Below are 25,128 nucleotides of genomic sequence, written 5' to 3'. Positions count from 1 at the left end.
CTTAAAGTAGTACTGTGTCATTCACTTCCAGGACGAGAAGTTCCTGTATACTAAAATACATACAGAGGAATACATATGAAATGAAAAAAATCCAAGCAATCTTTTTCCTCAAGATTGTACAAACTATACCAAGAAAATGGGGGAGATACTACAGGATCGGAGAAGGTATGTCCTCGTTTTTTAAAATTATGACGAAAATGGTTTGTGACAATTATGAGCAGACATCAGTTCCTGGGAAAATCCCAGAAAGTGGTGAACTTACAGAAAAAAAAAAACATGGTTATGAAAGATCCATGTGAATAGGACATGCCAGACTGATCGCATTTCATTTTCGAACATGATTGCTACAGTGGTAGATCAGAGCAAATGAGATCTACTTTAGTAAAGTATTTGATGAATTCTCTCCTACTATTCTTGTGGAGGAAATGGAAAAAAAAGACATTCCAGCTAGCTGGTAGTTTGTCTAAGGTAGATTTAGAATGAGTTGAATAATTGGGGGTTCAAAGAGTCATTTTTAATGGTTTGGTGGTAGCTTAGGATGACTCTAGTGGAGATCTGGGGATCTGTGCTTGGTCTTGTGCTGTTTGGTATTTTTATCATGGATAGAGGCATGGATGTTGTGCTTTTAAAATATGCAGATGACTCAGAGTTGTAAGGGATGGCTGATACACTGGATGTCCTGATTCAGAGATCTTGATGGTGTAGAATGTTGGGCCAAATGAAATTTAATAGGGATAAATGCAAAGACTCACTTGGATTCAAAAAATCATTTTCATAAGTTCCAAATGGGAAAGTGATTATAGCAGAATTTGTCTGAAAGCAAATTAAACCATACGTGGAATAGAATCTTCAGTTCTGGATTCTACAAATTAGGGCAGAAATTGAAGAGAATATAATTTAGGCTTGATGTAAAGAAAAACTAAAAGGAGGAAACAGGATATTTTGGAACATAGTTAATTTCCCCCTCTTACTTGAGCTCTTTGAACAATGCCAGAGGGCTATTTACAGGCTATATTAGGAGAGGATCTTTTTTCTCATATGGTTTAGATAGACAGCCTCTTAAGGCCTTTACAACTCTGAAATTCTGTGATCCAATAGGCAAATAAAATCAACACCATTACTCCTGTCATTGTAAGGCTCAAGAAACTGATTAAAAGACCAGTGTTAAGAATACAGGAGCTGGAAGTCATGATCTGGTTTCAAATTCTGATTCTGCTACTTACTGCCTTTGTAATCTTGGGCAAGTCCCTTTACCTCTGTGAACCCCAAGTGTTCCCATCCATAAAAATGTCAGGGGTTCTTAACCTTGTTGCCATGAACTTATTTTTAAAAATATTTTGATAACTATTTCAGTAATTGGTTTCCTTTGTAATCTTTTGTGTTTTATGCATAGAAAAACATTCAGAGAAGGGGATATGAACAAACAAGTTTGGGTGATCATGAAGTCCATTCTAGCTCTCTGTATTTATTATCCTATTACCAATTCTGAAATGGGACCTATAGGACATTCAATCTTAGCTCTTTTGGCAGGGAAGTGTTCCCAGAAGGACTTCGTTTGACAGCATCTGCTCTGTGACAAATTTCACATAACATGTTTTGACTTCTAGGTCTCTACCCCTATTTTATATAGTTCAAAGATTTTTCTGTTTGGTAGCCACAAATTCCTTCTTATTCATTCAATGTACATATCCACAGTAACAGGGCAAGATTTTTTTTTGGTAAAAATGAACTGCTTTGAAGATCTGAATTGAGCCCATGATATACAGCAAAGTGGGAAGATATTTAATAAGTCTGACCGAAAACTTAAGTTTTAGCTTGATTCTCAAGCACATTTTGGAGCATCAAACTAAATTTACAGTTGGCAGAAGTCCAGATACATCTTAATTTCACATTAACTAAAAACTGTACAGCACTTAGTGTTCATAATAAATGTAGGTATAATCTTATTACAGTTTTGGCACTCATTAGGAAGGCATGTTAAGCTTTCTCATAGAAATGTTTAGATTACACAGAACTTGTGCTCAAGTACAAGGTAAAACATTTTCCTTCTTCTCTCCCACTCTCTCTCCTTAGGTCTGGCCCATCTCCTGTACACTGGGAGCCACCTTTGGGTACGTGGCTGGTCTTCTCATTTTCCCTGTATGGATTTACAGGAACAGGAAGCAGCTCACATACAAGGGTAGATAAGTGGAGCAAAAAGAGAAGGCGTTTCTTTGTGCAGATTCCATAAAGACTGTGCAGAAATTTAAGTGGTCAAAGCAGAAGATTCAGACCTTCTGAAGTATTACTACAGAGCCAAGCAATTCCATTTACAGCATTTTTTTTATGCAGTTGCAACATGGTGTGGCTGTAGCTTTTTAAACTATGAAACCCCTGAGAGATTGTACCTTCTAGCTGAAATAAAGTATTTGTAACAGATTGTTGCTTGAGATGCTGTTGGCTGCTTCCTGGCCTGTGGATGGCTTTTCTTCATGAACTTCGCAGATTTCTCAAGGCAGTTTACTTTCTTGACTTCAGCTTCTAAACTTTACCTGCAAGAGGCTTGTCTGTACCGTTTCCTATAGTGGGAGAGAACTACATAGTATTCCTGGCCAATGCAGCCCTGTCTCACGTGATCAAAAAACAGTTTATGCATCTTGATCCTATTCTTTTTTCACTGTTTCTTTGGGGTTACAATGGCTATGACGTCAGGCCTTTCTGTGTTAAAGCTGAGCGCTCCACAGAGCAGCGTGCTCCTGTCTCTTTTGCCAGCTTTTGTGCTTGCTCCGCACATACTGGTTTTTCTTTCATATCATTCAGTCTTGTAAAGTCTTGGGGTCATCTCGAAGATCAGTCTGAGTTCCAATTAATAAGAAGGGTACATTGGGGCATACTGCTTTAACTCGGGGACCCATTCCTCCTTCACATTTTGAAAGGAGGCTGGGTTTACCACAGAAAAGCACATAAGGAATACGTCAGTCATAGGTTTTCCAAAGAAAGTCTTAAAGGCATTTATGGGAATCCTAAAAGAGTGCTTGTAGTAAGAGGGAAAAAACACTTTGATTCTATTAAATATATTACCAAAATTACTCACTCTATAATTTTCTCTAGTACCTCACATCTTTTCTGGTTCTTTTCATTTCCATTCCCATAATTGTCTTTCCTAAGATTACTTATTATTGTATATTATTATATACACATCTTGTATAATTTTGAAGTTAATAGATGACTTGATGTAAAATAGTAAAACAGAAAGTAATAAAGAACATATGGATACAAAAGTATGAAGCTAACTGAAAATCTGATCATATTACTAAGTTTCTAACATGTAGCTAGTCATATATTTTGTTTTTCTGATTAAATCATTGGGACAATGAAATCTTCATAAACATCTACAAGGAAATACAAAGATTACAGTTATTATTCAGATTTTGGAGTCCTTGACTATTTCTCTGTGCAAATATAAATGAGCTTTAATTATCAACACAATTTGTTTCAGTACCCAAAATACAATTCTGAGGGCAGAAATTGAGTTCATTGAATGCAGGTCTTTTAATATTAAGACAATCAAATCTCATTGCAAAACACATCAATCAAATGCTTATTCACATGAGTGAGAAATTGGTTGAAAATCTTCCAATCTTCTGGGTAGAATTGTGAAATATCTTTGAAACATTGTATCAATGAAGTGGTGTATTTTCAAAGAAAATCCTAAATTTTTGGTTAATGAATGTCACAACAGAAACCTCTAAACACCATCCGGGAAGCCATTACAGTACATTATAGCCATATTTTTTTATTCCCTACACTTCTGGATTTGATCAATCCTGTCTACATATGTGGTGGTGTATATTCTAACAGGTTAGCTCTGTCTGGAGAGGTGGAAAGAACATTAAGTTATTTTTAAACTGAAGAATATATTTCTGAATCTAGGGTTTTAAATAGAAAACCAACCCATAAACAAGTGAGACCTTTGTGCAAGTTGTTTTCATCAGAGGACAACATTTTAAAATTGGAGAAGTCTGTGACACTATAACTGCTTAAGCTGAAATTGCTAATGTAGTTATTGATGAGGATTTAAAAGTTTAATATCATCTTATGCAATGTCTTGAAATAAGTGCCTGCCATAAAGTGATGAGGTGTGAAAACTTTTAAATTGCTACTAAAATTGTCTGAAGGCAGATGAAACATGCCAAAAACTCTATGCCATTCTGCTAAAATAATCACTTAATTTTTTATGTATGTTGAGTCTCTCATAAATATTTAGTACATTCTCAGCAAACCTACATACTATTCAGAATTTTTTTCAGAGAAATTTCTTCCATTCTGCTTTGCTTTTATTATCAACATAGTAGGTCCTCTAAATGTGTTAGTATAATTTTGCCTATGTATGCATAACTATCGACTTGTATACAGTGGTGTGTGAGAAGAAATTTTGTGAAGTATGTCAAAGAGAATTCCATTTCATGTATTACACTAAGGGAAATGCTTCCTCAGTAGATAGTTAGGAACTGAAAACCAACTTTAGTATGACAACTTTCATTCCAACTTAAGAAGCTAAATTTTCAGTAATTTAAGTCATCTATAATTTCAAAGTGACATGGTAAGAAAACCTTGAAAAAAAAACAAAATGACAAGTGTATGGATTCACTCCAATATGCCTATATTTTATTCATATGCCTTATCAGTAATAAAATAAAAATCATTGGTTTCTTCATAAAACTCTATTGCAACTAAAAAATCAGTCTCATAATTTTTTGTTCAAGTTCATTTCTAATTGAAAAAAAGTTGTAAGTTATACAAGTTAGAAACTTAAACACTATGAACCCTTCTAAAATCAATTAAAATTTTGAAAAAATATGCAAGTGTTATAATTTCATGCTTTGTTATTTTTTCTGTTTTCTCTTTTTGCTAGGCCACAGAAAAGAGCTGGTAGTGTACCTATATTTCACTGCTGAACATTTCCAGAATACAATTGAAATTAGATAATTGATAGTTCGCATTATATTTGAAAAGGCACATTGTAATTTGTAGTTTTCAGTACATTTCATTGAGTTACAATGAGTTACATCCAAGTTATTTTGCAAAATATGTATGTAGTGTGCAAATATATGCATACACAATGTGATGAAAATTATATTATATGAAACAAATAGTTTACTTGGTCAGTCCATTAAATCATTCTTTCATTTGACAAACATTTATTGAATTTCTACAGCATGTGAGGTATTCTATGTAAGACTTTGATAAAAAATAAAATAAATAGTTCATGGCAAAGCATAGATTTTAGGGCTGTGCAAGAAATTTTAAATAATGGTAAAAAACATTTAATTGCTCTCTCCTCTAAATTATCAAATTGAGAATACGCACACAAATATGCTCATATTTACTATTTTCAAAGAATACTGTGTATTTTATACTAATAATTATGCACATCATAAATGCAGAAAGACATTTTAAGGTAACAGGAAAGGAATAATATTTGATCATAGAATCAACAAGGAGACATTGTATCTTCTTTAGTAGGGGACAGACAGAATAAAAAGAAGCAAATGAATGCAAGAATTGGCACAGTGCTAGAAAAAGAAAGATCTGGCAAATTATGAATGTGTAGATTGAAAGAGAATGTGGTGTCAAAGATGACATTAAGGTTCCATTGAAGACCACAACTTGAGAGGTTAGCAAGATAGCAGAAATAGTAAATTTAGAGGAGGTATAGGTTTTTAGAGAATCATAACATAATAGGATCTGTATGCATATTATAACCCATTCATTATTATTTGATTAATTGTTTGGCAATTAGCAGGGTAATATTTTTACCTAAATGAAAAAAAGGTAGAGGCAGAACTCTTATAGCTGGGTGTCCAGGGATCAGAAGGATCCCTCATATAGATAGTTAAATGATCTGGAGGAAAGGAGGTATATATAATATGGTACAGGAGAAGGTTTACCAAATTACATAACCGGTGAGCTTTCAAGGTTAGGGATAGTATGGAGTGCAGTAGAGTTGAAGGATAAGTGTAGTTGTGGCTGTATTGAAAACAAGTCTCACAATTGGCAAGTCTAGGCAAGATGGAGCAAATAATGGCTAACAACACTCTGATTGGTTGATCATAAACTAATTGGGCTCATGTCACAACCTTCACTTGGATACCACTGGACTACCTGTTATCTCTATACCTTTTCCATAAGAATATTATGAACAATGAAACACTTTTCTAAATTTTAGGTCTCCCCCTTTTAATTTTAACAGTTTAGCAGTCTCACAAAAAGACATATTTAGTCTTGAATGACCAATTCATGGTAAAGCTATGCTAGATCTTCAATATCATAGCATTCTGTTCTGCATTAGTCATTTCATTAATAATCTGTTATACATTTTACCAAGGAATCAAAATCACGCTGAATTCACTTCTCTTGTTCTCTATCATTATTCAACATAACTCACATTTGCCTGTTCTTTCAGTTTTCAGGGAAATATTTCATCTGAATATGGCAGGAATGTTCTGGTAAATATTTCATAATTGGTCCCCCCCCAAAAAAGTATATATGATAAAACTTTGGATATGAACATTTTCCACCATGTTCTTAAGCCCATACAATCAGTGAAACAAGAAATCAAATCTGTATTTGAAGTCATTTTTTAAATAAATTTCAAAAATATAAATATTCAAGGTGAAAATTCAATAATTATCTGTGGACAACTACTTGAAACTAGCTCTGGCACAATCCTGTATAATGACTTTGATGGCAGCTAGAAGCTTTATTGCTATCTGCATGCTTTTAATGGACTAATCCCCTATCAGCTAACTCCCTCTAATCCATATTTTGTGGGTCTACACTTAAATCCCAAAGTCGTTCCTGCAGAGAAAGCAAAAGCATTTATAAAAATAAGCTCTTTTCATTTCTCCTCATATTCAATGATAATCATATGCATAAATAAAAATTTTCTCAATTATTATTTTATCCCTTCAATATAATAAACATACCAAAATATTGCCACCTCCCCTTTTAAACAATGACCTTTTTTTTGGCTGCTCAACTTAATAGCCTTTTCTAATTCCTCATCTGCCAAATTATCCTGCAGTTTTTGGTAATATCGACTCTGGCATTACCTGGAAACTGTTTATTTAGTTTCTATGGAATAATTCTCAATTGATTCTCCTTCCTGAGACACTATTCCTTTTCAGTCACATTTACAGGATCACCATGCTAGGTGTAGATGACTTCAGAGGTTCCTTTTGAACTCTAACTTTATGATATTAGAGTTTAATGATCATCCACTTAAGCTTCATAGAACTTCTATTCACATAGATGTTTTATTGTTTGTTTATTTTACTTTAGGATGTGAATTTCCTAAAGGTAAGGACGTATAATAAATGCTTTAAGTGCTTATTGACAGATCAGCAAAGATCACCAATGCTTTTCAATGGCTGTGATTTTTTTTTCATATTTCACCATGGTAATTTTGCTCTGTCTTTTCTAAACCGAACAAGGACATTTTAATGTGTTCAATATAATAGATTAAAATTTAATTAAACATTTTATATTTTTTTCCAAATTTTTATGTTCATCTCTTCTTTAGTTTCAGAATTTCAACTATTTAAACTTTAATTTGTATTGTTTTGTGATGAAATTCATAATCATCTAAATAGTCTTTAATTCTTGATATTTGAAGTTTTAAATAAATTTTGACTTAATTTAAAAATTTACTTTGGTATCTATTACTATTATCTTCTCTGTGGTTTGCAACATTTCTCTTTTTGATAACTATCTATGACCTTTGCATGTTTGTAAATTAAAAATAAATATTTAGGGGATCATCAGCAGGATGAAGGTTTCCAGAATTATCAACCCATAAATACCAAAGACAAAGTGAGGAGGTCAGTGTGGACTTTGGAAAGAGGAGGTCCAGGAGTGTGGTCTGGCCTCTGCCCCAACAGGGAGAATTAGTGCCACTGCCACATGGCTGCTTCAGAGCTCCTGGCCTCCAGATTGTAGGGGGACCAAGCAACTATCCTGAGGGGTAATTGCTTGTACTTTAACCTGCTTGGATCTAGATCACTGCCTAGGGTGGAGGTCATGTGGTGTGTGACCTGGTGCCAAAGCCAGTGGAGACTTATGAGAGGGCACCCAACTAATAGCTTTGACATCTGTGAAAACCCCAGAGATTTAGGACAAAGCTCTCCTCTCCGGAAGCACAGTTCTATTGTGGCAGAAAGCTAAAAAATCAAGCAATTTTCAGTGACAACATGAGCAAGCAAAGGAAGCAAAGCAAGCATGGAAATCAAACCTTAGATTCCTATTTTGGGGACAAAAATGATCAAAGTATGGAATAGGAGGAGGACAACAAAGTCAGAACTCCTGCACCAAGAGCTTCCAAGAAAAATATGAAATGGTTACAGGCCGTAGAGGAGCTTAAGAAGGATTTTGAAAACCACATAAGAGAAGTGGAGGAAAAATTGGGAAGAGAAATGAAATGATGCAAGAAAACCATGAAAATAGAGTCAACAACCTGACTAAAGAAAATAACACATTAGAAAATAGACTAAGTCAAAAGAAGCTCAAAAAACCAATGAGAAGAATGCCTTAAAATGCTAAATTTGCCAGATTGAAAAATAATCTCAAAAAGTTACTGAAGAGAATCATCCCTTCAGAATTAGATTGTATAAAATGGAAGCTAATGACTTTATGAGAAATCAAGATTCTATTGAACAGATCCAAACAAATGGAAAATAGAAGGCAATGTGAAATATCTCATTGGAAAAAACACTGACCTGGAAAAAAAAGAAAGATACAGGAGAGATAATTTTAAAATTACTGGGCTACCTGAAAGCCATGATCAAAAAAAAATTCTAGGAATCATGCTTCAAGGAATTCTCAAGGAAAATGACCACATGTTTTAGAACCAGAGGGGAAAAAAGAGGTTGAAAGAAACACCTCTTGAAAAATATCACAAAAGGAAACTCCTAGGAATATTATAGCCAGGTTCCAGAGTTTACAGATAAAGGAAAAAATATTACAAGCAGCCAAGAAGAAGCAATTTGAATATTGTGGAAACACTATCAGGATAACACACGATTTGGCAGCTTTTACCTTGAGAGATTTAAGGGCTTGGAATATGATATTCTGGGCATCAAAGGACCTGAGATTAATATCAAGAATTAACTACCCAGCAAAACTGAGTATCATGTTTCAGGGGAAAATACGGTCATTCAATGAAATACATGACTTACAAGCATTCTTGATGAGAAAAACAGAATTGAATAGGGAACTTGACATTCAGATACAAGAAGCAAGAGAAGCATCAGGAAGTAAACAGAGAAAAGAAATCATAAGTAACTTATCAAAGTTGTCCTTTTTACATTCCTACATGAAAAACAATAATTGCAATTTATGAAACATTTCTTAGTGTGAGAATAGTTGAAGGGAATGTATACACCTGTATTTATTTTTGTATTTGTGTATACATAAATATATGTCTATATAGGAGGGTATATAGGCATATGAATACATGTGTTAGTATATGTATATATGTGCACAGGTATACCTAGATAGAGGGCACAGGGCAAATTAAATCGTGAGGCATGATGCCTAAAAGGTGTAATTGAGAGATGAGGGAGGAACATAATAAGAGGAGTTGGGGAGAGATAGAATGGAGTAAATTATCTCATATAAAAGAGGCAAGGGAAATCTGTTACAATAAAAACAGGAAGATAACAGGGAATGGATCAACCTTGCTCTCAATGAATTTTTCTTAGGGAGAGAATGACATACACACTAAATGGGGTATCTTGCCCTAGAGTAGAGTAGGGGAAAGGGGATGACGGGGGGATGATGGAGGGAAGAGCAGGTTGTGGGGGATGGAAGTTAGAAGCACGCACTTTTGAAAAGGGACAGGGTCAAAGTAGAAAGTGGAACTAGTGGGGGGTGTTATAGGAGGGAGGGACATATAGTATTTCACAATATATCCACTGTGGAAATGTTTTGTGTAGCTACACATGTACTATCTATATTGAATTGCTTATCTTCCCAGTAAACGTCTGTGACAAGGAAGGAAGGGAAAAAACAAACAAACAAATAGGAATTGAAAGTTTTAAAATCAAATGTTTTAAAAAATATTATTATTTTTTATGCAATTGGGAAATAAAATATACAGGCACTGGGGTATAGAGATACATCGTGCCCTACTGGAAAGTAGGAGGGAGGATGGGGGAGGAAATAGGAGTGAGCAGACTGGGGGAGGGGGTATAGAGTAGGATCGCTGTTTTGTTTTGGTGGGTAGGGGAAAGATGGGAAGAAAAATTGTAACTCAAAATCTTGTGGAGATGAATGATGTAAACTAAAAATGAACATAAAATTTAATTTAAAAAAGAAGCTCATAAAGAGATAATTAGTAAAAAAAATCTCTTTACCAATTAGATAGGAGTAAGATACTTTTTTATTAGACTTTTTATTTTATTTTATTATTATTTCAAATATTTATTTTTTAATTTAATTCAGTTTTTAAATATGTTTTATTTTTTAAATTTAATTTCATTTAATATTTTATATATTATTATATAATATATTTTATTAAACTTATTAAACTAGTGGGAAGAGTTGTCAAATGAAATATTAGTCAATTTCCTTCTGATATTTCCAAAGATCTCTAATTTCATTCAAGTGGGTACTGCGTTCCCTCCATTGGCATAGTATCCAAATTGTTTCCTTAGCCAAAACGAATCTTCCATCTCATGGCTGGCATTTTGGCGATAACCATCTGTAATTGTAGACTGTTTCCGTCTCTGGTCTTGGAAAATTCGCCTACTCTTTTCCACAACTGTTTATTCTGAAATAGCAATTCCATCTTATTCTTTTTTTAAGCCAAAATGCATAAATAAATGATGCAGAGCCAAATTAAAGATTGTTTCTGTCTGGCATTAACTACTGTGAGTCTTTGTTCCAAAATTTTGTTCAACTATTCTAAAACTTATTTCAAAAAAAAATTCCAAAAGCAAAATTAGGGTAATATATCATCATTATATTATATTAAACATCTCCAAGTTGTAATTTGTTTCATTAAAAAGTTATTAAATTAAACAAAATGTGTAAAACAAATTTGATTTCATATTAACCTGCAAATATAGTTAATATATGCAGTAAATCTACTTATCTATTCATTCTGGTATTTGTTCTTTAAAGAATTTTGAAACAAATTATATTTCCTCTAGTGACCACTTTGACTACATCTCAAAAGACTTTATTTTAGCATATTATAGATTTTTTTCATTTTCTTTGATAAAGTTTTTCAATTGTTTCTATGACTTCCTTTTTGATTCACATGTACTTTAGAATTTTATTATTTAGTATTCATTTAAGTTTGAGAAGTTCCTAGCAAGTGAATAATTTTTTAAAATTTTCTTTTTCATTTGAAAATTTTCAACATTCACTTTTATAAGATTTTGATTTCCAATTGTTTTTTTCTCACTCTGCTCCCTCCTCACAAGAATAAATGCGATCTGTTATTGACTCTACATGGAGCATTATATTAAACATATTTCCACATTAATCATGTTTTGAAGGAAGAATCAAAACAAAGGGGAAAACCACAAGAAAGAAAGAAAATAGTGTGCTTCCATCTGCATTCAGACTTCTTTCTCTGGATTTTGATAGGACATTCCACCTCAGGACTTCTGGAATTTTCATAGATTATTTTGTTGCTGTGCAGAGTTGTCTATAAGAGTTATTCCTTCAGAAGTTCTGCTGTTACTGTGTACAACCTCCTATAGGTTCTGGTCATCTTTCCAGGTTTGCACACCACTTGTTATAGACAAAAGTATAACATTACATTCATATACCACAACTTAATCAATACCTTTCCAATTGATGGTCATCCCCTCAATTTAAATTTTTTTACCACCACAAAAACAGTGACTATAAACATTTTTTGTACATGTGGCTCCTTTTCCCTTTTTGAATGATTTCTGTGGGTTACAAAATTAATAATCATATTTCTGGATCAGACTATACACAGTTCTATATCCCTTGGGGCATAGTTCCATATTGTTCTCCAGAATGGTTGGATAAGTGCACAAAATCACCAACGATACATTAATGTCCCAATTTCCACACATTTTCTCCATCATCTTTTTCTTTTCTTTTTTTTTTTGGTGACATTAGCCAATCTGATAGGTGTGACATGGTACCAAAGACGTGTTTTAATTTGCATTTCTCTAGGAAATTGTGATTTTTTTCTTATAGGTAGACTTAATTTCTTCTTCTGAAAACAGTATCTTCACATCCTTTCACAATTTTTCTATTTGGAAATTATTATTTTAATTAACTCAGGTCTCTATATATTTGAGAAATGACACCCTTGTCAGAGACAATGTATGTATTTTTCCACAACATTTTTTTTCCCTATTTCATTTCGGTTGCATTGGGTGATTCTGCAAAACCTTTGAAATTTAATGTAGTCAAAAGGATCACTGTTGCATTTCATAATGTTCTGTATCATTTTGTGTGGTCACAAATTCTTTCATTCTCTATAGATCTGACAGGTAAACTATTCTTAGGTCTTTTAATTTGCTTATTTTCCTTTATGTCTAAATCATGTACCCATTTTGATCTTATATTGTTAGAATGCCTAAAATGTTGGCCTATGTCTAGTTTCTGTCATATATATGTCATAATTTCTGGTCTTCCCAGCAGTTTTTGTCAAATAGTGAGTATGTATCCCAGAAGTTGGAGTCTTAGTTTTTTTTTTGCTCAAGATATGATGGTTTACTTAGAAAAAATAGACACAAATTGTGTAGAAAATCAATGAAAAAATTAATTGAAACAATGAACAATTTCAGCAAAGTTGCAGATTATAAAATAAACCCTTACAAATCATTAGCTTTTTATGTTACCAACATAGATAGAAAGAGAAATTCCATTTAAAATTGCTATATAAAGTATGTAATAGTTAGGATTCTAACTGCAGAGAAACACATTACATCTATAAGAATACAATTATAAAATGCTCTTTATACAAATAAAGACAAGTATAAGTAAATGGAGAAATATTAATTATTCTCAGGTAGGGAAAGTCAACATAAAATGATGTTTTATTTATATTTAACTTTAAATTATATTATATATATATTTATTATTTATATTTAAAGTTATACTTTATCTGAATAAATAAATTAATGGCATGGTAGTTTGCCATACCAAATGATTACTTTGTAGAACGAGAAAAAAAATCATAACAAAATTCATTTCAAAGAACAAAAGGTCTGGAATCTCAAGGGAAATAATGAAAGTATGAAAGAAGATGGACTCCTTTTACTAGATCTTAAATTATACCCCCCAAAATAATGATATAAATAATTTGATACTGATTAATCAATAGAGAGGTTTACCACTGAAAAAGATTCAAAAGTTTCAGTAAACCATATGCAAAAGAGCACAATAACCTAACTTTTTTTTATTAAAAGAAATTATCTCCCCGTTTTTCCCCTGCCCATTTCCCCAAAATAGCAGTCCCACAGGATATCCCCTCCTCCAATCTGCTCTCTCCCATATTTTCTCCCATACCCATTTTGACTTTTCCAGTGGATCTCTATACCCCAGTGCCTATATATCTTATTTCCCAATTACATGTAAAATAGTATTAATAAAAGTAGATATATATATATGTATATATTTGAATATTTGATTTTAAAGCTTTGAATTCCAGATTCATTCCCTTCCTCCCTTGACACCCACGCTTAGTGAGAAGATAAGCAATTCAGTATATGTTGTATATGTTTGGCTAATAAAAAACAATAACATAGTAGATATATTGTAAAAGACTGACTAGATTTCCCTTCCTCCTATCTCACCTCCCCCTTGTTCTATTCTCTATTTTGATCGTGTCTCTTTTCAAAAGTGGGTGCTTCCAACTTCCCTCCACCCCAGCATGCCCTCCCTTCCATCATCCCCCCTCTCATCCGCTTCCCCCCCTACTCTTCTGGAGGGGTTGAGATACCCTATTTAGTGTGTATTTCTTTCCCTCCTGAAGTGAAATTCAATGGGAATACAGTTGACCCATTCCCTTTTGCCTTCCTATTCTTCCCCTCCATTGTAACCATTTTCCCTTACATTTTCTATATGAGATAGTTTACCGCATTCTGTCTCTCCCCATCTCCTCTCATTATATTCCTCTCTCACCTCTTAATTTCATCTTTTAAGTATCATCCCTTCCTCTTAAATTGGTCCTGTACCCTCTATCTATGTATAACTGTAAACAACATATATACGCCCATTCACATATGTATTCATATACCCATATACCCTCATATATATGTATATTTTTTTTTCCTTCAGCTACTGAGAAAAGTTTTATCAGTTAAATTATTGTTTTTCCATGTAGGAACATTAATAGTTCAACTTTGATAAGTTCCCTATGATTTCTTTTCCCTGTTTACCTTCTCATTCTTCTCTTGCTTCTTGTAACTGAATGGCAAATTTTGTATTCAACGTTGTTTTTTTCAGCAAAAATGCTTGAAAGTCCTCTATTCCACTGAATTACCATATTTCCCCCTGAAACATGATACTCAGTTTTGCTGGGTATATGACACTTGGATTTAATCCCAGCTCCTTTGACCTCCCGAATATCATATTCCAAGCCCTTCGATCCCTCGGTGTAGAAGCTGCCAGATCCTGGGTTACCCTGATTTTGTTTCCACAATCCTCCTGGCTGCTTGTAATATTCTCTCCTTAATCTGGGAATTCTGGAACCTGGCTATAATATTCCTAGGAGTTGTCTTATTGGGATCTTTTTCAGGAGGCTATTGGTGGATTCTTTCAACCTCTATTTTGCCCTCTGGTTCAAAAATATCAGGGCAGTTTTTTTTTTTGAGAACTTCCTGGAGGATGATTTCTAGGTTCTTTCTTTAGTTATGGCTCTCAGGTAGTCCAATAACTTTTAAATTATTTCTCCTGGATCTATTTTCCAGGTAAGTAGTTTTTCCCATGAGATATTTCACATTGCCTTCTATTCTTTCATTTATTTGGATCTGTTTAACTGCATCTTGATTTCTCATAAAGTCATTAGCTTCCATTTGCTCCAATCTAATTCTGAAGCAATCATTCTCTTCAGTGAGCTTTTGAGATTCTTTTTCCATCTGGAAAATTCAGGTTTTTATCGCATTCTTCTCCTCATTGCCTCTTTGAGCCTCTTTTGCCATTTGAGTAAATCTATTTTTTAAGGTGTTATTTTCCTCAGTCAGGCTGTTGACTCTCATTTCATAATTTTCTTGCATCGGTCTCATTTCTCTTCCCAATTTTTCCTCCACTTCTCTTATCTGCTTCTTAAGGTCCTCTATGGCCTGTACCCAGCTTGTATTTTCCTTTGAAGCTTTTGCTGCAGGAGTTCTGACTTCACTGTCTTCCTCCTGTTCCATGCTTATCACCTTTTTGTCTCCAAAATAGCAGTCTAATGTTGGAATATTCTGTCAGCTTTGTTTCCTTTGCCTGGTCATGTCCCCCCTAAGTCACTTGACCCCAGAGCTTTTTGCCACCAGACAGGGGAGCTTTTGCCCCAAACGCTGGGGTTTTCTCAGCTGCCGGAAGTATTAGATGTGTGTTGTCTCTGAGGTCTCCACATGCTCTGCCAAGCTGGACTCACACCCCAGGCCCTCCAACCTAGACTGAAATCCAGAATCAAGATGGTTAAAGCAAGAGTAATTACTCCTCAAACTTGTGCTTGGTCCTCCTACACTCTGCAGGCCAGGAGCTGAAGCTGCCTCATGGTGCTTGCTGGCTGTGCCAGAGTCTCAGGGGCTTCTAGCTCTGGGGCAAAAGCCACGCACTCCCACTTACTGGTCCCAAAGTCCAGACTGCACTGACCTCTCACTTTGTCCTTTGCATTTATATGCTGATAAATTTGGAAAGGGCCACTGCTGCTGCTGATCTTGAGTCCCCCTGCCCTGTTGCTGTTCAGTCCTGCCCTGGGGTTAAAGCTTTGGCATGGGGCTTGGCTTGCTTCTCAGAGAGCTGCGCTGGCAGATTCCTGCCAGCCTGCTGGGCTGTCCTCAGTGGGAGGTTAGCTTCTTTGTCTCATTTTGTTGGTTCTTCAGCTCCAAAATTTATTTAGATTCCCCTTTTTACATGGATTGGGGAAGGTGGAAGCTTGAGCAGCGGGGAGGACCTGCTTCCACTCTGCCATCTTGACTACGCCCCCCAGTAGCCTAGTTTTTTCAGAGTCTTTAACTTTTTCAAACAGTAGATTAGTATAGTCATTTAATACTGTGTCTTATGTACCTAACTGTAATGCCATTCATGAGCAGCTTTCCAGAAGAATGCTACTGTGAAGAGCTTTTAAGTTTCTGATTACACAATATAGAGAACACTCTATTTATTCCATAACAAATCAAAGCAAAACATTCACAGAACACCAAGGTACAGCATTCACAATATTATAAAATTGTTGCAGAAAATCACAATATATTATTCACAACAGCTTATTATTAAAATGGCCACATAGTTTACACCATAGTGGCCACCAAGTTTTGAACAAAGAACAATCATCTCAAAGTACAATAGTCAAAGTCTTCCACTCATGTGGCACACTAAGTTAACTCAGTCCCTCACTTATTCAGCAATCAATTACTGAGTATCATTAATCACTAAGTACAATCATTAGAAAATACATAGACGCTCCACCCCTAGGTCACTAGTCAACTGCAATTTCATCACTACTCAGTACCCAAGAAGAGGTCTTTTCATCTTGACTTGAGGCAGGCAACTCCTACCTGAATCCACCAAACAATCACCTGTATTCAAAGCCAGGCAGCTCCCTGTTTCTTGTCCAGCTCTCCATATAAGTCTTCCTCCACACTGAATTTCACAGGGTCCAATCTATCTCAAATTCTTCACAATTTCTGCTCACAGGAATTTAAGGCTGAACCGAGTCACAAACAGACAAAATTTTGGCATCCTCATCATGCTTCCTCAGTCTTCTGCAGTGTGTTCAAAAAATCAGAATCACCTTATCTAGCCTGGGGGGTGGTGGTGTTCCTGGGCTCCTGGACTCCTGGGCTCCTTTTCAGCCTCCTGGGTTCCTCTTCAGAAGGAGCTTTGCCAGCACAAATTCTCAGGAAATTCTGACTCAGTTTTCAGTTCTCATTTGTCTTCCATAGCTCCTCTGCCTCCAGGTGCTGGTTGCAAGAAATTCTGCCTGTCCCTTCCCAGGGCTTTTCCTTACATACACACAGCATTAGCTTCCAGTTTCAGCTCATCCCTTCCTGTTATTTCAGTAATAGGATACAGGAGTTCAAACCTTCTCTTTCCCCAACAATGGCTTGACCAATTACTAAGTGCTGGGTACTTGCTACCTTTGCTTAACTTGAAACAAGGTGCTATTTAACTTGACAATATTAAAAGGGGTCTTCAAATTACATTACCATTACACTAAGCTATTCCACTGGTCCACCAAACTATTTCTTTGCCAGTAGCAAATAGATGTGAGGATTACTACTTTTTAGAGACAGTATTTTTATGGGGTGTGACTAAGCCACTTTCTCTTGCATTTCTTTTCAGTAAGTCCTTTAATATTCTAGAAAAAAATCATTATCTTTTCTAGCTCTACAAAATATTGTTTTGGTAATTTTGTTTTAGTATATCACGAAATAAGTAAATTGATTAGTTAGAATTATCATTGTTATATTAGTTTGGCAGACCCATGAGCAACTGAAAAATTTCCAATTATTTAGATCTGACTTTATTTGTGTGACAATCATTTTTTTAATTGTGTTCATATAGTTCCTTGGTTTGTTTTGGCAGGTAGAATCCCTAACATTTAATATTGTCTATAGCTATTTTAAATGGAATAATTCTTTTGTTTCTTGCTCCTGGGCTTTGTTTGTAAGATGTAAAATGCCAGTCATTTATGTGCATTTATTATATATTCTGCAAGTTATGAATTATGTCAACAAGCTTTTTGTTGTTGGCATAGATTCTCTAGGATTCTGTGAGTACTAGATGAAATCACCTGTAAAGAGTGATAAATTTGTTTCTTCTTTGCCTATTCTAATTCCTTCCATTGATTTTTCTTTTCTTATTGTGAAATTTAACATTTCTAGTTCAATAATGACTAACAGTTTAGCATTAGAATACAGAGGTTGGGGTGGAGCCAAGATGGCTCAATAAAAGTGGAATTTGCTTGAGCTCTCCCCCAAACCCCTGCCTATACCTGTGAAAAATGACTCAAAACAATTTATACTACTGCAGAGGTGGAGGGGGAAGAACACCTGCTGCTGCTGCTGCTGCTTCTGCAGCTCACAACCCACAGTATTTGGATTGACCTGCTCATCAGATGAAGACTCCTGACATCTCTTTCCTGGCAGTGAGTCAGTATTCTCTTGCTTTGCCCTGTGTCTATGTGAGTCACAGTCTTGGATAGGCATCATGGGGGTGGTGAAGAGTTCTGGCATATTTGAAATTGTGGTGCAATGGAAATGAAATATTCCTCACAGTTGCAAAACAGAGCATAGGTTAAGACAAGAGTAAACACATCTTTGATCATACCACCTTGGAAGAACTGAAAATTTAAAGAACCTTAGAAGTATTTCTGAAAATAGCTGAATGAAATCCCTGAAGTTTGGGACAGTACACTGCCCTTTCCCTGCTGGAATTAGAGTCCTCGCTTGGCAAATTTAGAAAGGCAAATATTTGGCTGGGAAAATAAGCAGAGAGCATAAAAACCCAAGACTGTAGAATATTACTTTGGTGACAAAGAAAATTAAAACATACAACCAGAAGAAGGCAACAAAGTCAAAGTTCATACATTTAAAACCTCCAAGAAAAAAAAATATGAATTGTTTGTAGGCCATGGAAGAGCTCAAAAAAGTATTTTGCAAATCAAATTAAAGAAAAAGGGGGGAAACAGGGAAGAGAAATAAAAGTGATGCAAGATAATCATGAAAAATTAGTCAACAGCTTGTTAAAGGAGATGGATTTGGGGAGGAAGTTGTTGGAAGCAAACACTTTTGAAAAGGAACAGCATCAAAGGAGAGAATAGAATAAATGAGGAGTTGGATAGGATGAAGGAAAATATAGCTGGACTTTCACAACATAACTATACTGAGAGTGTTTTTTATAACTACACATGTATAATCTATATTGAATTCCTTGACTTCTCAATGTGGGTGGGTAAGGAGGGAATAAGAGAGAATTTGGAGCACAAAATTTTAAACACAAATGTTAAAAAGGTTTTTTTTTACATGCAGCTGGGAAATAACATAAACACTCAATGGTGTATAGAATTCTATCTTGCCCTCCAAAAAAAAAGGGAAGTGGCACATGAGGAGTTTGAGGTTTTAGAGGGGAGGTCAGACTGTTAGAAGAGGTAATTGGAATTTAAGCCCTCTTGGGGTAGGGGTGAGTGGAGAGATGGGGAGAAAATTTGGAACCCCAAATCTTGTGGAATTAAATGTTGACTAAAATAAATTATTAATAAAAAAGGAATAATAATAGTGATAATGGACATTGTTGTTTCACACCCAATCTGACTGGTAAAGCTTCTAACTTATCCCTATTATATCTGATGCTTGCAGATGGTTTTAGAGAAATGATATATACCATTTTAAGGAAAGCTCCATTTATTTCTATGCTCTGTAGCATGTTTTTTTTTAACAGGAACAAGTGCTACATTTTGTCAAAAGCTTTTTTCATTTTTTTTTATTTATATGGTCAATTATGTTGATAATTTTGCTGTTATTGGACCAGCCCTTTCCTGGTTTCCTGGTATAATCATAACTGGTCACATTGTACTATTCTTGTGATAAGTTGCTGTAATGCTTTGCTAATATATGCTTTAAAGTGTTTGTGTTGATATTCATTTACAATAAGGGTCTATAATTTTCTTTTTATGTTTTAGTTCTTCCCAGTTTAGGTATCACCATCATATTTGTATCATAAAAAGAACTTGGTATAACTCCTTTGCTTATTTTCCCAAATAGTTTATATAGTATTGGGATTAATTATTATTTGAATGTTTGCTAGAATTCACTTGTAAATTCACCTGGCCCTAGAGATTTTTTCTTAGGGAATTTGTTTTTGGCTTATTCATTTTCTGTCTGAGAAACCAATACAAAACAACAGAAAGGGCTTTTCTCTGAGGAATAAACACAGAACAACAGACAAGACTTCTGTCTGAGAAATAACACAGATAAATAGTGTACCAACATCACAGACATTACCTCTCAGTTCTGCCTACTCCCAGCTCTGCTCCTGCTCTTATCTGCTCTTCCATTCCATGTTTTTTGCAAGCTCCTCCCACCATGGTCTCTCATGTCATTACATTAAGGGAAAGGGAAGGTTTTTAAAATTCCCTTAAACCTCATAAAGGGAATGCAATGTATACTGTTTCCAATCAAAGACTCTTGATTGGAAAGGTGAGGCTCAAAGGTACTTGATTATTTTGAACTCAATCCAGAAAACCAGCAAAAAAACCTATTTTCTTTACCTTAACACTCTTCCCTTTTCCTCATCTCCCAGTACAATCTTTTTTTCACCCCTTCATTAATTATATTTTTATCATCACAGAAATTTCAACTTGATAATTTCTTGAAAGAGTCTTTCAATGCTCTTTTTTTAAGTCATGGCTTTTAGATAGACTAATAATTCTTAAATTATTGTTTAAATTATTTATTATTTAAATTATTTCTCCTGGATGGATTTTCCAGGAGAGTTGTTTCATCAATTTTAGGTTTTACTTTCTTTTTTTTCCTTTCTTTTGATTTGTTTGACTGATTCTTGATGTTTTACAGAGCCATTAGCTTTCACTTGCCCAATTCGAATATTTAAGAAATGATTTTCTTCAGTTAACTTTTGTACCTCCTTTTTCATTTATTCTTCTTTTTAAAACATTGTTTTCTTCAGCCAATTTTTGTACTTCTTTTTATAAGCTATTGACTCCTATTTGAGTACCTCTCATTTCTTTTCCCAGGTTTTTCTTCTTCCTCTCTTATTTGACTTTTAAAATCCTTCAGGAGTTTTCCTAAGAAAGTTTTTCTGGCTTGAGAGAAATTCATATTTCCTTTTGGGTTTTCGGATGTATGTATATTAGTTTGTATTTTTATCTTCTCTGTCAATATAAAAGCTCTCTATGATCAAGGTTGTCTTTTTTTCTCTTTGATTGTGTTGATTGCCTATTTCCTAGTTTGTAAAGCTGAACTTTCCTGCTAGAGCACTAGGGATTCTGTCCCAAGCTTCTTGTGCTGGGGACGAAGGCCAGGTCACTAGCTTTGTGCCCAGGGTCCTTAGGTGTTGGCAGGTGGAGACTATAGATGTCTGGCACCTTTTCTGGTGCTGAACTGGGGTCCAGAGGTGGTATCTCTCCTGTGTTACTATAGGGATTTACTGAAGCACATGGGATTCTAACATCTGGAGGATGCCTGTTTACTCTAGGCTGCTCTCAGGCACCTGGAGATCTGGCAGTAGAAAATGCCTGACTGCTCTGGGCTCTGCTGAATCATGTTGAGGTCTGGCCACTGGAGGACATCTTCCCTTCCTGGACTGTATCAGAGCAAATGGAAATCTAGCCATTGAAAGAAACCTGACGGCCCAAAACAGTGGTGCCCATGGTGATTCTCTGAGCTTGAGTCTACTGCTTTCTGTAACTGTAATAAGGCATGTCAGGGCCCTGGTGTTGACATTTGCCTGCTCCACCCCCTTGGTGTCAGGACCCCCCACTGGCTTGCTGAAGTGTAGTCTGCTGCCAGCTTACTTGATCACCTGCTCTCCCTCCCCTTTTACACAAGTGACACTTACCCTTTTTGTTGATCTTCTAAGTCTCCTGTATTAAAAAAACAAAACAAAACAAAACTGTTCCACCCCATATTTCTGCTGGCTCTGCTCTTGCAGTATCTACTCTGGGTAGCTATTTTGTGGGTGTTCAAAAATGAAAAGGGGGAGGGACAGGGACCTTCTGCTTACTGCACAATCTTGACTGCTTATACCATTTTTCTGAATTAACTTTCTTGGTAAAATTTCCTTAGGTATGATATATAATATTGATGTTTTTCTTCATAATTGTTTATGAAATTTTAAGGTCAAAGTACATTTACTATATCATATTGGCAAATTAATTTTTTTGAAATGTGCCTTTGACAGTTGATATATATATGCACATATATACACACATATATATTTGTGTGTGTGTATATATATACACACATGCACATATATACACATATATATGTGTGTGTGTGTATATATATATATATATATATATATATATAATTCCTGAAGGGTAATAATCTGACATCAATCATAATAGCCCATTCCCATAAAATTCTATTTAAGTGCTGAATTTCATTTTTTGTTTATCATCTCATTAAATTTCTTGTTTTATCTTATTTCATATCTTATATTTACTAATTACATGCAAAAAGCAATTTCATTTTTTTCAAATATGTGAGTTTCAAATTCTTTCCCTCCCTCTCCCAATCCCTCTATGAGAAAATACTACTTGATTTATTCATTTTCAGCTTTCAACTTTCACTTCCATAATATTTTGAATTCCAAATTTTCTCCCCATTTCTCCTCTTGCCCCATTCCAGGACAGTATGCATCCTCACCACCCCTTTCCTCAATCTGCCCTGCCTTCCCTCACCCCTCCCTGTTCTCCCTTCCCCCTTTCACTACTTCCCTGTAGGACAAGACAGATGTGTATACCCCATTGCTTGTGCATCTTATTTCCCAGTTGCATGCAAAACCAATTTTTAACATTCATTTTTAAAGCTTTGATTTCCACCTTATTTCTCTTCCTCCTTCCCCACCTATCCTCATTGAGAAAGCAAGCATTCCTATATAGGCCATAGTTGTGAAGCCATGCAAAACACATTCATCACATTAATGTTCTGAAAGACTAATCACATTTCCCTCTATCCTGTCCTGCCCTTCATTTATTCCATTCTCTCTTGACTTGTCCATCCACAAAAGTCTGCTTCTCATAACCCCTTCCTTCAATCTGCTAGCTCTTCTATTATCCCCCCTATTTTATCCCCTTCGCTACTGCATTCCTTTATGGTAAAATAAATTCCCATAGCTGATCAAGTGTTATTTCCTCCCTAAGTCAAATACAATGAGAGGAAGACTCACTTATTCCCTCTCACCCCCTCTCTTTTCCCCTCCATTTTAAAAGCTCTTTCTTGTCTTTTTCATGTGAGATGGCTTGCTACTTTCACCATCTCCCATTCTCTTTTTCCCAGTAAATACCTCATAACACTTAATTTTATTTTTTAGGTATCCCCCCTTCATATTGATCTCACACCATGCCGTCTGTATATATGTACTTATGTATGCATGTATATATAGATAATAACATATATACATACATATATAATGCACATATGCATATGCACACTATATTCATAACCATAGATAACATGCACACACATACACATGGGCACACAAGCGCACCCATACACATAATCCCCTCTAGCCGCCACAAGACTGAGAAATGTCTCAAGAGTTACAAAGATCATCTTTCCATGGAGGAATGTGAACATTTTGACACTAAAGAGTGTCTTATGGCTCTTCTTTCCTGCTAACCTCTTAATGTTTCTCTTGATTCTTATATTTGAAAGTCAGATTTTCTATTCAGCTCTCATCTTCTCTTCAAGAATGTTGAAAATCCTCTGTTTCATTGAAATTCCATTTTTCCCCTGAAGTATTAGACTCATTGTTGTGGGGTATGTGATTCTTGGTTCTAATCCTATCTCCTCTGAACTCTAGAATATCAGATTCGAAGCCCTCTAATCCCTTAGTGATGAAGCTTCTAAGTCTTTTGTTATTCTTATTGTGTTTCCAAAATACTTCAGTTGTTTCTTGCTGCTTGTAATATTTTCTCCTTGACCTGGGAAGTATGGAATATATTACAACAGTCCTAGGAATTTTCCTTTTGGGATCTCTTTCATGAGTTTGGTCAATTCTTCAATATCTATTTTACCCTCTGGTTCTAGAATGTCAGAGTAGTTATCCTTGATAATTTCTTCCTTTTTTGTTTTCAAAAATTCATTTCCACAAGATTTTGAATTATGAAATTTCCCCATCATACCTCAAACCTCCACCCGAAGAAAGCAAGCCTGCTGAATACCCCTTTCTCAAATCTTCTCCCTTATATCCTCCCCCATCAAACCTCTAACTTTGTGGTAAGGCAAGATGAATTTTTATAGCCCAGTGCCTATATATCTTATTATTCAATTGAGTGTAAATTTTTTTTTTTTAAGATTTGGTTTTAAAACTTTGATTTCCAATTTTTTTTTCTCTTTATCCCCCCTCACTGGGAAGACAATTCAATTTAGGTTCTACATTTGTAGTTATGAAAATATTTCCATAGTAGGGATATTGTAAAATACTATCTATATTTCCCTCCATCCTATCTAGCCCCCCACTCATTCTATTTGTTACTTTGACCCTGTCTCTTTTTAAAAGTGGGAGCTTCTAACTACCCTCTCCCCCAGTATGCCCTCCCTTCCATCATCCACCCTCTCATCCACTTCCCCCCTACTTTGCTGTAGGGTAAGATACCCAAATAAATATGTGTGTTATTCCCTCTTTAAAGCAAATTTGTTGAGAAGGTTGACCCTTTCCCTTTTCTGCTCTTCCTCTCCATTGTAACAGTTTTCTCTTGCCTCTTTTATATGAGATAATTTACCCTATTATATCTCTACTTTTCTCCTTACCTCATTACATCATTCTCTCATCTCTTAATATTATTTTGAGATTTCATCCCTTCCTATTCAACTAATCCTGTGCCCTCTTTCAACATATAAATGTTCACACATATACATACACTCACATATGTATTTACATACATGTTCCTTTCCTATACATACAGATATATGTTTGTATACACATACATCTCTGTGTCTCTGTGTATGTGTGTATATATATATATATATATATATATGTATATATTCCCTTCAACTATCCTCATACTGAGAAAAGTCTAATGAGTGACAATTATAGTTTTCCATGTAGAAATGTAAATACTTCAACTTTAAGAAGTTCCTTATGATTGCTTTTCCCTATTTACCTTCTCATGCTTCTGTTTATTCTTGTATTTGAAAGTCAAATTTTCTTTCCAGCTCTGTTTTGTTTTCATCAAGAACACTGGAAAATCCTCTATTT

This window comes from Petaurus breviceps, unplaced genomic scaffold (assembly GCF_028583685.1).
Source record: "Petaurus breviceps papuanus isolate PSGF00001 unplaced genomic scaffold, PetGlider_PUasm1.0 125, whole genome shotgun sequence".
Lineage (NCBI taxonomy): Eukaryota > Metazoa > Chordata > Mammalia > Diprotodontia > Petauridae > Petaurus > Petaurus breviceps.
The sequence above is the reverse complement of the archived record's forward strand: the minus strand, read 5'-3'. Positions refer to the sequence as shown.